This window comes from Myotis myotis, unplaced genomic scaffold, assembly GCF_014108235.1.
Source record: "Myotis myotis isolate mMyoMyo1 unplaced genomic scaffold, mMyoMyo1.p scaffold_m19_p_5, whole genome shotgun sequence".
NCBI classification, from domain to species: Eukaryota; Metazoa; Chordata; class Mammalia; order Chiroptera; family Vespertilionidae; genus Myotis; species Myotis myotis.
In genome coordinates, this window is record NW_023416357.1 from 25,970,066 (window position 1) to 25,984,166 (window position 14,101).

Genomic DNA, 14,101 nt, shown 5'->3' on the forward strand with positions numbered 1-14,101 from the left:
AGGAGGCAGCCTATCAATGATTCTTATCATTAATGTTTCTATCTCCCTCTCCCTTCCTCTCTGAAATCAATAAAAATATATGAAAAAAAATAACTTCACTAACTTTACACCTAAAATAGTAACAATTCCTTAATATTAAATAGCTTATATGAAATGTCTATATACTGAAAATTATAGACAAATAATTGAGATATTGAAGACAAATATATGGGAAGATATTCCATGCTCATAGATTGGAAGAATTAATATTGTTAAAATGCTACCCAATGTGATCTATAGATTTAATGCAATATCTATAAACATTCCAATGGTAGTTTTCACAGAAATAGATAAAACAATTTTAAAATTTGAAACCCCAGACTCGTAATAGCCAAAGTAACCTTGAAAAATAAAGCTAGAGGCATCCTATTTCCTGATTTCAAATTATATTTTTGGAAAGCTGTAGTAAAGCAGTATGCTATTGGCATCAAAACAGATCAATAGCACAGAATAGGGAGCCCAGGAATGCATCCACGCCCATATGGCCAATTTTCAACAAAGAAGCCAAGAATATACAATGGGTAAAGAGCCTTTTCAATTGTGCTAGGAAAACTGGACAGCCACATGCAGAAGAATGAAACAATCTCTCTCTTACAGCATACATAAAATCTCAAAATGGCCAAGACTTTGGTGTAAGACAAGCATGTGGCCCACACGAATATTTTTGCAGCCCAGCCAATATACCAGTATGTAAGAAACATTTTAATAAAAATTTTGTAACTTAATTTTTACAATATCCTGTTATACATAATTACTAATAACGAACTACAACGTTCGCTAATGACTGATTACTATAATTGTGTTGTGCATTCATTTCCTTTACGCGCCTACATGCAGGCACCCATTTTTCTACACTAATACTAGCAGCAAATATTTTAACAGCCAATTGCCATGTCATTAGTCTTGGATTAACTTGTTTGGTGTGCGCAACAGGAAATATTTCGCTTTCAGAGAACAAGAAAAGTATGTTGATTTGCGTTACACTTATTGTGCAGTTATTCAGTATCTGGTAAGTTAATGTTCAGGAAAAAATATTAATTTTTATTAAAATGTTCTATTATTTTATATTAACAATTACTTATTTCAGCCCTTTGTATTCAGCATGTCTCTATTGAAATAAATCTACGTTTCTATGAAAATTGAAGCTTTTGTTTTTTTGTGGCTCATATAAACTTAAACCTTGTTTATTTGGCCCGTGTTAGCCTTTGAGTTTGACACGCTTGGTGTAAGACCTGGTTGATAATCAAAACTAGAGTTCAGACATTTGGTGTATGTGCTTGGCTAAGGAGCCACTGGGCGAAACTACCATCTATGGGATTTTGACTGAACGCCTCTAAGTCAGCAGCACCACGGTGTCTCCGTTGGCCTCGGATAGCCAGTGCGGAGAACCCCTCGTCCTGGGAAATGGGGTGCGGCTGGAAAGGGGGTCGCCCGCTCGCCTTGCACGCAATGCACATTTGTGGGGAACCTGGTGCTAAAACCATTCGTAGACCTGCTTCTAGGTCGGGGTTTCCTACATAGTAGAGCAGCTCCCCTGCTGCGATCTATTGAAAGTCAGCCCTTGACACAAGGGTTTGTAAAAAATAAACTGGAAGGAAACAGTGGGTAAGGTTCTTGATATTAGTCTTGGCAATGATTTTTTTCTTTTTGGATTTAACATCCTCTCCCCCACAAAAACAGCAAAATCAAAAATAAGTGGAACTACATCAAGTTAAGCTGCTTTTAGCAAAGGAAACCAACAAAATGTCAAGGCAGCCTATGAAAAGGGAAAGAATATTTGTAAATATTTTTCATGTCTGAAAAGCCAAAATATACAAGGAACTCATACAATATGGGGAATAAAAAAAAACAAAAAACAGCAACCAAATTAAAAAATGGGAAAGGACCTAAAAAGACATTTTTCCAAAGAAGACATACACGGTTAGCCAATAGATAACATTAAAAGATACTCAATGTCTAATCAGGGAAATGCAAATCAAAACCACAGTGAGATATCACCTCACACCTGTCAGAATAGCTATATATAAAAGAGCCAGGGGCAGTCACATCTGAAACTACTGGACGACCGAACAGGCTGCGTGGGCGACCAGGCTGGCAGGGGGGTTAGTGAGGGACAACCAAACGACTGAGCAGCAGGCTGTGTGGGGCGACTAGGCCGACATAGGAGGGTAGTGAGGGGTGACCAGGCCGGCAGGGGGCACAGTTGGCAGCAGCCAGGCCAGCAGGGGGGGCAGTTGGGGCGACCAGGTTGGCAGGGGAGCATTTGGGGGTGACAAGGCTGCCAGGGGGGCCAGTGAGGGGTGACCAGGCTGGCAGAGGGCGGCAGTTGGGGGCAACCAGGCTGGCAGGGGGGGAGGGGAGTTGGGGGCAACCAGGCCAGCAAGGGGGGACAGTAAGGGGCAACCATGCTGGTGGGGGTGCAGTAAGGGGCAACCATGATGGTGGGGGGTGGGCAGTTAGGGGTGACCAGGCCGGTAGAGGGGGCAGTTGGGGGTGATCAGGCAGGCAGGCAGGTGAGCAGTTAGGAGCCAGTGGTCCTGGATTGTGAGGGATGTCTGACTGCCGGTTTAGGCCCGATCCCCAGGACATCCCTCAAGGGGTCCCAGTTTGGACAGGGTGCAGGCTGGGCTGAGGGGACCCCTCTCATGCATGAATTTTGTGCACCTGGCCTCTAGTCATTAATCAGACAAGTATTGGTGAGGATGTGGAGAAAAGGGAACCCTCCTGCACTGCTGGTGCGATTGTAAATCAGTGCAGCATGGAGGGACCTTGAGGGTGTTATACTAAGTGAAATAAGCCAGACAGAGACATCCTTGGGTCCCAATTTGACACATAAGCAAATCAAGGCCTAGATAATAACAGACCTCTAACAGGGCAATATCTGGCATTGCACATGATATTTAATTAAGTGATTTATTTATATTGACTCATCAGTCAGGATCTGATCAGGAGAAACCACACAGTAATTTGAACAGGGATAATTTAATAGAATTACTAATTCAAGTAGGGCTGGGATAACAAGGGATTGGCTAACAAAAAGTAGACAATGCTGAAGAACGTAGGCAGGCCAGAGGGAAAACAGTTATGACCCCCAGGGCTCCAATAGCGCACCCCATACCCTGGGATGTGTTGGGGTGAGTGTGAACACAACTCAGTGAATGGCAGAGATGTTACTGTGGTTGTGCATGGACTGAACTTGCTGGAAATCCAGTCTGTAGGGTGCTGGGGGATCTTTCATGGAGAGGTATCTCAGCAGAGGCACCCTGCTACGAGAGCAGTAAGGAGGTACCAGGTGTGACTGGCCACAGCACCAGGAAGCTGCATATAGTGGAGTAGCCCAAGGAATGAGGGCACCAGAACAAAGAAAAACCACATCTTCCTACAATGACTCTAGTGCCCTCTACCAATGAAGCATAACATGGTGCCAGTTGGCAAAAGATAGTCCAGGGGCCCAGATCCATTTTGGCAGAGAGGGTAACGAGGGATGAATCTTTTTTTTTTTTTTTTTAATATATTTTATTCTTGGTTGTTGTGATTTTTTACAGAGAGGAAGGGAGAGGGATAGAGAGTCAGAAACATCAATGAGAGAGAAACATCAATCAGCCGCTTCCTGCATACCCCCTACTGGGGATGTGCCCTTAACCAAGGTACATGCCCTTGACTGGAATGAATCTGGGACCCTTCAGTCCGCAGGCCGATGCTCTATCCACTGAGTAAAACCAGTCGGGGCTCGAGGGATGAATCTTGACTCCCAGAATATTTGGTGCAGCCAGATCTTGGTGTCAGGAGACTGTAAATGGATAACTGATGTGACTCATTTAATCCAAAATCCTAATGGGGGTCGGGGTCATTACTACCTCTACTTAAAGATAACAAAAGAGCCCTAGCTGGTTTGTCTTAGTACTTAGAGCATTGACCGAAGATTGAAGGGTCTCAGGTTTGAGAGCATGTACCTTGGTTGCAGGCTCAATAGATCCTGACCTGGTTGGGGTGCTTGCAGGAGGCAACAAATTGGTGTTTCTCAAATTGATGTTTCTCTCTCTGTCTCTCCCCCCTCCCTTCCACTCTCTCTAAAAATCAATGGAAAAAAGTATCCTCCGGTGGGAATTAACAACAACAGCAAAAAAGATAAGAAAATCAAAGCAGCATTGAGCAACTAACCAGACCTCAGAGAGTAAGTGACAAAGCCAGGATTCCAATTTTAAAAGGTCTTGACCAGCAGGAGCTGAGCCGAGAGTTCAGTGTTAAGGGGTCTCTGTCCCAAGACACCTCCCTCCAATGGACAGTTGCATTGCAACAGCTGCTTTTTAGTGATTTCATTTTCATGATTGTAGCAGCTTTTCAAAATTTCTGGAAATGAGTGAACCTCCAGAGGAACAAATGTGATATTTGTGTGTATGTTTTCTTGCTTCTTTTAAAATTAAGGCTATTGAAAGCTTTTAAGCTTTTTTGTCAAGTGTACATTTAGGAACTTTTCTCAATGCAAGGATAATGAGGAGGGCCTGCCTGGGTTGAGATATGGATTGAATCCATGCATCTAATGTCACAGCCTCTCAATCCCTCATTAAACTACAGTAACGATGTTTTAACAACAAACAGAGGGGAGGGGAGTATAGAAGAAACAGGACTTTGAAAGCTGTAAGGCAAATGGACAGATGGTAATAATAGAACCAGGAGAGCAAAATTCTAAGCCAGTGGTGAGAACAGTCGAGAAGCACACTCCATTGTGCTCCACAGAATTCCTAAAAGGCGCAGACCTGGTGAGTCAGGATTGATTGAGGTGGCTTGAGAAGCAGCTGAATCCTAGGTCTCCCTCATCTGAGCTCCCAGACTGGGGACGCTGAGCCCAGTGGAGGGCCTGGGTGCCACACAGGGGTTAACTTGTCTCAGGTGGGTCAGGACTGTCCACACCCTGACCTTCTCTTGGCTCCCAGAATGTTTGGGGCAGCCAGATCTCGGTGTCCGGAGGAGTTGACTGGAAGACGCTTCTCTGGGGTAACTGTCCAGCTCCAGAGAAAAGCTCTAAATAAAGCTAGTGGTTTGCTCAGGGCTGGCCCCCGCTGGGTTTCTCTCCCCCCTCCCAAAGATAGCCCTGGAAGGAGGGCACTCCCTGTGCAGCCTGGTGGGGGCCTAGTTTAGAAAGCATATTTTCTTAGATTATGATTATGAATTTTACATGTGGAAGATGACATTAAAAACGTTTTCAAAAACATTAATTGCAGAAAATTAAGCTCATGGGAATCTTGGCAGGTGGAGGTATGTAGAAGACCCTCTTTCCAGCCTGGGCCACCCCATCCCCACCCCCACCCCCACCCATACAAGAAGTGGACCCACAGCTCTAGGAGGTGAGTGTGGGCGTGATGCTGAGTTTCGTGGGAAGGGTTTTACAAGGTCTGGAGAACACCGGGAGCTGGAGGACAGGAAGGCCAGCTGGGGTCTTGCAAGCAGACCGGGTGAGTCTCAGATGGCCCTGAGCCCGCTGACCACCTCTCTTGCTTTGTCCCCTGGAAGGACCGATTGGGGTGTGTGCACCCAGGGCAAACACCGGTGTGGCTTTGAACCCAAGTCTCTGGGGACAAACAGTGTACCAACTCCTGGAGCTGCAGAGGCACCTGCACCTTGTAGGTGAATGTGCGTGGACCCTGGCTGAGGCCTCTCTGCTGGGATCCTGGCCCTGTTCCCACGGATCTCGGATCCCGCAGCTGCGGGCTTGGCTTTCTTTGGCTGGCCACTCAGCGGAGCTGCAACGGGGTGGTCTGGATTGGAGGAGGAACCTGTGTGCCAGGTGCCTTGGGCTGCTGCTTGAAAAGTGAAGGAAATGCCAGGTGAGCCAGGAGCTGGTTGGTTCCCTATGCCTGGGGCTGGGGGAGACAGGGGGTGGGGGTGGGAATGGTGCATGCTGCTTCTTCAGAGATGACTAGAGTGAGCCCCAGGTGCTGGGAAGGTGAGATACACAGGGGTGGTGGGGACTATGCACCCCTAGTTTAGAAGGTTACACAGGTTCATGTTCTTGTTTGGGACTAACTCCAGCCACAGGCCACAAGGCACCCTGGTGTATGGTAAATAACAGAGATCAGATCCTCTGAACAAACCCTCCCCTTCCCCACATACTGTCCTTACTCCCTCTCCCCTTCCAGCCCGCCTTCCCATTTTCCATTTTCATCTTTGCCTGGTGGGAGCAGAGTCAGGGAGAATCACTAACGATGCCTCTCTCCAAGGCCTGACCTTCCCCCACCTGATTCACAATAGCAGCTCCCCATTTGGTGGTGGCTTTGCCCTCCCTTAACTGGAGCTGGGGCCCTGTGCTCACTCTCTGACTCCTGGGCCCCAGCACTTACAGTGTGCACAGCAGGTCTTGTGGGTCTCTTTGAGATCACAGACCAGCAGGTTAGAGAGCGTGGCTCTTTGATTTAAAGGCATTAAGAAGTGAATTGTCCCGATGGGATGGGAATGAATCGATCCATTTTATAGATGAGGAAAGAAAAGCATGTCAGCAAAGCAGCCACCTTCCAACCCTAGTCGGGGGGCTTCTCTAAGACCAATGTTAGGTGACAGGTGGGTTGGATTCCACTGAACTGCCAACCAGCAATCAGAATCCAAAAAGAGCGTCAGAGACCACTGTCCCTCCATTCTCATCCCACTCCCTGCATCCCTCACTGGTGACTGGTCAGGGGCCCAGGTGTCTGCCACTGGGTTCTCCCCCAGGGGTGGCACACTGTGGCCCCTCCTCTCTAAGCTCTTAATCCTGTTTCGTTATCTGTGCCATTCTCCCAGGGGAACCTACAGCCAGGATGAGCTTTCTCAAAAACCTGTTTTTTAAAAATTCCCCTGAAAGAGAATTGGCAGGAAAAGCATTTCTCTTCTTTACTCCCTGGGATTGTATTTGTATCTCAAAATTCTTGCCAACTCTCACAACCTAAGGCATTGTATTATTTTAAAATCAATTGAGTTTCAACTAGAAGCTGTACGTGAATATGATAAAGTGGAAGCCACACTTCAGCTCTGCTTCTGGGTCCCCCAGAAATAGCAGGCCTGGGGGTGATGTGGGGCTGGGCAAAATCCCAAGGACAGAGGGTGGCTTCCCGTGCCCTGTGCTCCGTAGCCACATGGCCAGCTGGCTATGTGAAATCAGGTGATCACAGTCACTTAAAGGGTCTCTCCTCTGTTCTTTCACTGCTAAAACAAGAGGCTCCATATATGACCTTTGCTGTCCCTTCCAGCTCAGAAGATCGGTAGTTCCATGGGTGGATACTAAGCAACGCAACTATAGTGGAGTTACATTGAATATAGTGTGTGTGTGTGTGTGGATGGGGATTTAAAGTCAGCTAATTTTTACAGTCTTGGAGTGGGGAAGGCTTTTAAAAATATGACCCCAAATCCAGAAACACGAAAGAAAAGTTTCATAAATGCAGCTACATAAAAATCTCCTGTATGGAAAAACAACAACACCCTATAAAATAGTCAAGACAATAGACAAATGGAAAGGCTCGTCAAATCAAAGGGTTCAGTTCTCTGATAAATACAGTGCCTTCAAATAAAAAAGGGAAAGATCAACAAGCAGAGAAATAGGAAAAATATGCAAACACTAGCAGCCAATAAATGTGAAGTATGCTCAATTTCATAAGAGAATGCAAATGTAAGCAGTGAGATAAAATTCATCCTTTTCTCTGTAGCACAGTATTGGCAAGGCTCCCTCGCACATTGCTGAGGGGGTCCATAGTGATTACTCTCTCTGGATGACAGCTTGACAATCCCCATCACATTTAAAGTGCTCATATTCTTCACTTGGGAATTATATTTTCAGGAACTTATACAACACATATTTTGGTGAGTGTGCAAGTTTAAATACCTCAGCATGGCAAGAGCAAAGGATTGGAAACCACTGGCTAACAGGAAATTGATGAACTAGATCGTGGTCGGCAAACTGCGGCTCGTGAGCCACATGTGGCTCTTTGGCCCCTTGAGTGTGGCTCTTCCTAAGCCTTAGGAGTACCCTAATTAAGTTAATAACAACGTACTGACTTATATAGTTTAAGTTTAAAAAATTTGGCTCTCAAAAGGAATTTCAATTGTTGTACTGTTGATATTTGGCTCTGTTGACTAATGAGTTTGCCGACCACTGAACTAGATGATCATGTGTCCATGATGGAATAGTACTATGCAATGGCTAGAAGAATAAGGCAGCTCAGTATTTACTGGTATGTATCATAAGTATACATTGTGCAAAAAAGCAAGGTTAAGAATGGCCCAGATAGCCTGCCAGCATTTCCATTTTGACAGGGATACCTCTGGAGGGAGAGATACCCAGAACTTGTCACCGTTCTTGTCTCTAGGGAGGAGACTGGGCATCTAGGAGGACAGGAATTGGAGCGGAATTTGTTGTATACCTTTAAATTTTGTTCTGTTACATGTATTACTCGTTAAGAATAAATAGATACTTTAAAATAATAATGCTGCTAAAGACTGAATGCCTATATCTTCCCAGAACTCATATGTTGAAACCGTAATCCCCAATGTGATGGTATCTGGAGATAAGGACGCTGGGGGATGATTAGGTTAGGAGGGTGGAGCCCCCATGATGAGTTAGTGTTGTTATAGAAAAGACTAGAGAGAGCTTGCTTCGTCTGTGCTCTCCGTCATGTGAAAACACAGCAGTCCCACGAGGAAGGGTCTCCTTGGAAGTGGTGAGATGGTTTGAGAAGTGCTGCAGATATCTGGAATGCTTTAAACTGCGTCCACTCCGTGCCCCACCTCCCCATCACAGCATCCGAGTGCCCGGGCCAGCCTGGAGGGCCTTGGCATCTAGGCCTTTCTGCCCCCCAGCCTCTCCATTGCCATGTGCCTTTGGAACCGTTGCCCTGGGGTCACCCACAGCAGAGAACCCTCACACGGACCTTGGCAGCAGCTGAAGCTCTGTCGCCAGGTGACCAGGAGAGACGGGCACACAGGCCATAGGCCTTTGCTGTAGTGCTTTCCTAGATGCGCTTTGAAAGGCAGCTTTGAACTCAGCTGAAAACATTTTTTTGATGTTATTATCAAAACAACCATTTTCTTTTGTCTCTTGATTTATACATTTAATTTAAATGTTTTATTATAAAATATTTCAAACATACAAAAGTGGGGAGAACTGTACAATGAACCCTCCTCACATAACCATCACCCAACTCCAATAAGTAACACTGCCCTTCTCCTCCCCCCTTCCTCCCCGCCCCACTCCAGATTGTTTTAAAGCAAACCCAAGTCATTCTATCACTTCATTCATAAATTTCTAGGAGAAAAGATGCACTTTCTCTTAACACACCACATTCTGATTTTCTCACCTAAAAAGTGCAAGACCCAGAGTTGAATACTGTTGTGCTCCAGTTTTTTTTTTTTTAAAGGTCTGGATCTCAGCAGCTTTAAAGACACATCATGTCACTACTGCGTGTTCCCAGGGGACTGTCAGCTCCAGGAGGCCCTGTCAATCTTGTGCACAACTGGCTGTGTCTCTACTGCCTGCACTTGGGAGGCTCCGTAAGCCCTCGTGGAGTGACTGGGAATAACTGTGCTGAAACAAGCCATTTCCTCCCCATTTGCAGGGAACCAATTTCTTTCCAGGCTGCATTCCCATCCCCTGCAGGGCTCCACTTCTTGCTCTAATAAGCTCAATATCCCTGCAAAGAAACCAGCTAGAATCCTAATTTTCATCTTATTAGAAGTTGTCCCCCAAATGATTATCCAGCCCAATGGTTCTCCACTCTGGCCACCCATTTGAATCACCTGAGCAGCTTTGCGAACACCCTGGGGCCCTAGCCTAGAGAACCTGCCTGGTCTGGGAGGGTGGGCGGGGCCCAAGCACTGGGGGTTCTTCAGGGTCCCCAGTGGTTCTCACCAGCAGCCTGGGTGCAGACTGCTGTCCACTCATCCTCCAAGCACCGACAGTGCCCAGGCACAGACAGGAGGATCGGCAGAAAGACTAACTGCTCCGGATCTCAAAATCATTTGTTTGACCCAGTTTGTTCCTTTCCAGTCTAGGCAACAGCTGAAGCCAGACTATTAAGCCAGCGAGCACAGCTAATTGAAAACCACCAGGGGCCCCCTTTCCCAGGGTGATGGAGTAGCTGCACTGGCCCAGCCCAGTCACCTGTGTCTTGCAAATGATTCCCGAGGTCTTCAAAGCGGGCAGGCCCCTTCCGAAGGTTAATGCCTCATTTTCATTCCTTTTCTCTTTCACAGTGAAACCTCTTTCTCAGGAGACTCTACAAGCCAAACGGAGCCCTCCATGGGCATCCCCTGGCTATTGAAGGTTATGTTCAATTTAGTGGGACTTGCTAACATACACAGGAAGGTATGGTAGGCAGAACTCTTACTTGACCCCCTCAAATTCCCATTCCCTAGTGAGGATGCCCTTTATAACCCGCTCCCAGGACGGCCGGCAGAACCTGTGACTATGATGGGATACCAAGCCCATGAGGAAGTTGCACCCTTCCTGGTGTATGTCAATGAGTCCAGCCTCTGTGCCTCCTCAGGCCGTAAAAGCCAGGCTTGTGGTAGCAGATCAGTGATGGCAAAGGGGGAGGGTTGGCCACTGCCCTTCCCAGTGCCACGCTCAGGAAGGGCTCTGGGTCCTGGTCCTTCCACATCCAGCTCCTCCATCTGACGTCCAGGAGCCCATCCTTCCTGCGGCCACTTCTCCACTGAACTTGAGCCTCCCTCCCCGCCAGCGGTGGTCCCTGCTGCTGTGCCCTCCCAGAGTGTCCCTGCTCCCCTCTTCCCACTGGGAAATGTGAGTTTTAACTGCACATTTTCAACGATTAATAACAACGTTTTATGGTGACTATTTGCTGAGCGTTTTGGATGCAATAGGAAGAAATTTCATTCTCAAATATTTGAGGTCTTTCTATTATGTCCCTGTTTACAAAGGACAAACTAAGGCTGGGGGAGGTTTCACAACTTGCCTAAAGGTATGCACTGGATTCACAAGATCATGTGGTCATGACTAATGTCTGAGGCCCTCCATGGAACACTATGGACTTCTGGGGAGATGGAGGCAGGAGCAGGTCCTCAGAGAGACAGAGATAGGAGTCCAGAGAAGGGCTGCTCCCCAATTTCCAGGTGTATGTCGACTTCAATGCCAGTTTGACCTAATTTGGTTCTTGATATCTGTTCAAGTCCAAAGAAAAACCCTGGCTCCCCGACATGGAGCTAACATGAGCAAATTTGTTTTTTTGTAAACAAATAGTAGCTTAAATAAAATAAGCTACCATTTAACGGTTGTTTTGTTTTTTCATAAGAAATCTCTATGCATTTCAAACAGGCTAGGGGGAAAAACCTATAAAAGCAAATTAAAACAATTCCTATTTTGAACACACAGCAATGAATGTGGTTATTTGTTGCTTACACATGCAACTTTGTTCTGTATCTAAACATTTTATGAAATGTTATGATCAGCACCTACTGTTTTTGTCATCTGCATCAGCTCTAGGTCGCTAACATCGTTGTTGAACTATTTTTTTGGTGGCTGCATAGATTTCATTGAATAAATGAGCCATAGTTCATTGGATTGCATATTGTTGAGTGTCTGTGTTGTTTTTGCTGTGATCAGCACTATTGCTACCATGCAGGAATAAGTCAGCAGTTGGCAAACACTTACTGGTTGATAAATTGACAGACTGTTCCATTAATAAGATGAAGATCTGAGAGACTGCTTCATGGAGAAGAAAATTCAGATCCTTGTGTGCCAGGTTTTCTAATCCTGGCTGAAGATTAGACGCACTCAGGGGGCTTTTAATAAATACAATGGCTGGGCCCAACCCCGGAGATTCAAATTTAATTGGCCTGGGTGTTCCTGTCATAAGCACTTTTTAAAAAAAGCTCTTCAGGTGATTCTAATTTTCAGCCAGGGTTGAAGAACACTGAAATAGGAGTCTATAAAATGGGTGCTTGTTTATATTTTAATAACTTATGACATGCCCCTCTTGTTTCTTTTTTAATGCCTTCCCATCTTGCTTACTGAGATGGCCAGGCTAACTTGAGTAGGTGAGTCAGTGGAGACATAAAGTAACTTATTTGAGAGACTTATTCTTTGCTCATTTTGAGAGATAGGGATGACCTTGAAACTCAAACTAAACCAGGATAGTACAAGAGAACCAAATTGCACCCTGCAGGTGTGGCTCAGTGGTTGAGCATTGGCCCATGAACCAGGAGGCCACCAGTTCAATTCCTGGTCAGGGCACATGCCTGGGTTGCAGGCTCAATCCCCAGTAGGGGCATGGAGGAGGCAGCCAATCAATGGTTCTCTCTCATTGATGTTTCTATCTATCTACCTATCTATCACCCTCCCTTCCTCTTTCTCTAACATCAATTAAAAAACATATTGCAAGTATTAAGAGAACCAAATTGCAGGCCCATATTACTTATGAAGACAAAACAGTAGCAAACAATGCCAGAGGGTGGAAAAATGATGATAACCCACACCTAAGAGTGTAAGGAATGTAAGGAAGATTTAATATTAGAAAATCTGAAAATTGTCATTGTTTTGAACGAGAAAAACATCTTAGTAGATGTAGAAAAAGCAGCTGATAAAGGTAATCATTTCTGATTAAAAATAAAACTTTCTTATTAAAGCATGAGTAACAACAGTAAATGTTCTTAACCTGGTAAAGGCTACCTGAAAATAACAAAAATTATCCTAGTGATGAAACATTGGAAGCATCACTTTAATATCAGCATCAATACAAGGATGTCCCATATCTCTGCTTTTTTTGACATTAAATATAGAGAAAAGATATGCTAGAAAATGAGGTAAATTTGTCTTTATTTACAGATGATATGATTACAGAGGTAATATAAAAGTCTATAATCATTAAGAAAAAAATGTGTTTAGCAAGGTAGCTGGATATAAAATTGATATACAAAAGTTAATATCTAGAAATGTACAATAACCTAACCCTAACTCCAAATTCAAGATACTAGTTGTCTCTGGAGGAAGAGGCAAAGTGATAATGGAAAGAGTGCATGTGAAGGTATCAGTTACCTGCAGTGTTCTCACCCTTGGGCTGGCTGGTGAACTCAGGAGTATTCATTGTAGAATACAGACAGGGAGATGCATGCACCTAATACAGAGGGCCCTGTATGCACCTAAATGCAATATTAGGATGATATGCAGGCCCAATTTGTGCATCTGAGGCACAATTTTTAAAAAATATATTTTATTGATTTTTTACAGAGAGGAAGGGAGAGAGATAGTCAGAAACATCGATGAGAGAGAAACATCGACCAGCCGCCTCCTGCACATCCCCCACTGGGGATGTGCCCGCAACCCAGGTACACGCCCTTGACTGGAATCGAACCTGGGACCCTTCAGTCCGCAGGCTGACGCTCTATCCACTGAGCCAAACCGGTTTCGACTCAATTTTGTTTTTTAAAGTAGAGAAAAATGGAAAAGAAACCTTACGTTAGGAGAACTACCATATTCGAGAGGCACAGGAACAAATGCACTGTTTACAAGTCTTGTGGGTTGGCCTCAGTTTCCCAGTCTCCCTTCCAAGATTGACAGACACTCTTGATTCAAAGGGTGCATTGTGAAAGACTGAAAGGTCCTTGAACTACGATGCTGTAAGTTTGCCGGAAGCCAATTCCAGCATGTCAACAGGAATTCCCCAATCTGACAATGCTTCTGTATACAAACCCTGGCCTTTGATGTGTATATCTCTGCCTTGCCTTCTTAGGACAAATCCTATATAATAAAGGGCTAATATGCAAATTGACCAAACAATGGAATGACCGGTTGCTATGACACCCACTGGCCACCAGGGGCAGACGCTCAACACTGGAGCTTCCCCCCTGGTAGTCATTGCACTCCCACAGGGGGAGTGCCGCTCAGTCAGAAGCTGGGCTCAAGGCTAGCAAGTGCAGTGGTGGTGGCAGGAGCCTCTCCCGCCTCCACAGCAGCGCTAAGGATGTCCAACTGCCAGCTTAGGCCCATCAATCGGACATCCCCTGAGGGCTCCCAGACTGTGAGAAGGTGCAGGCTGAGCTGAGGGACCCCCTGAGTGCACGAATTCCGTGCAACGGGCCTCTA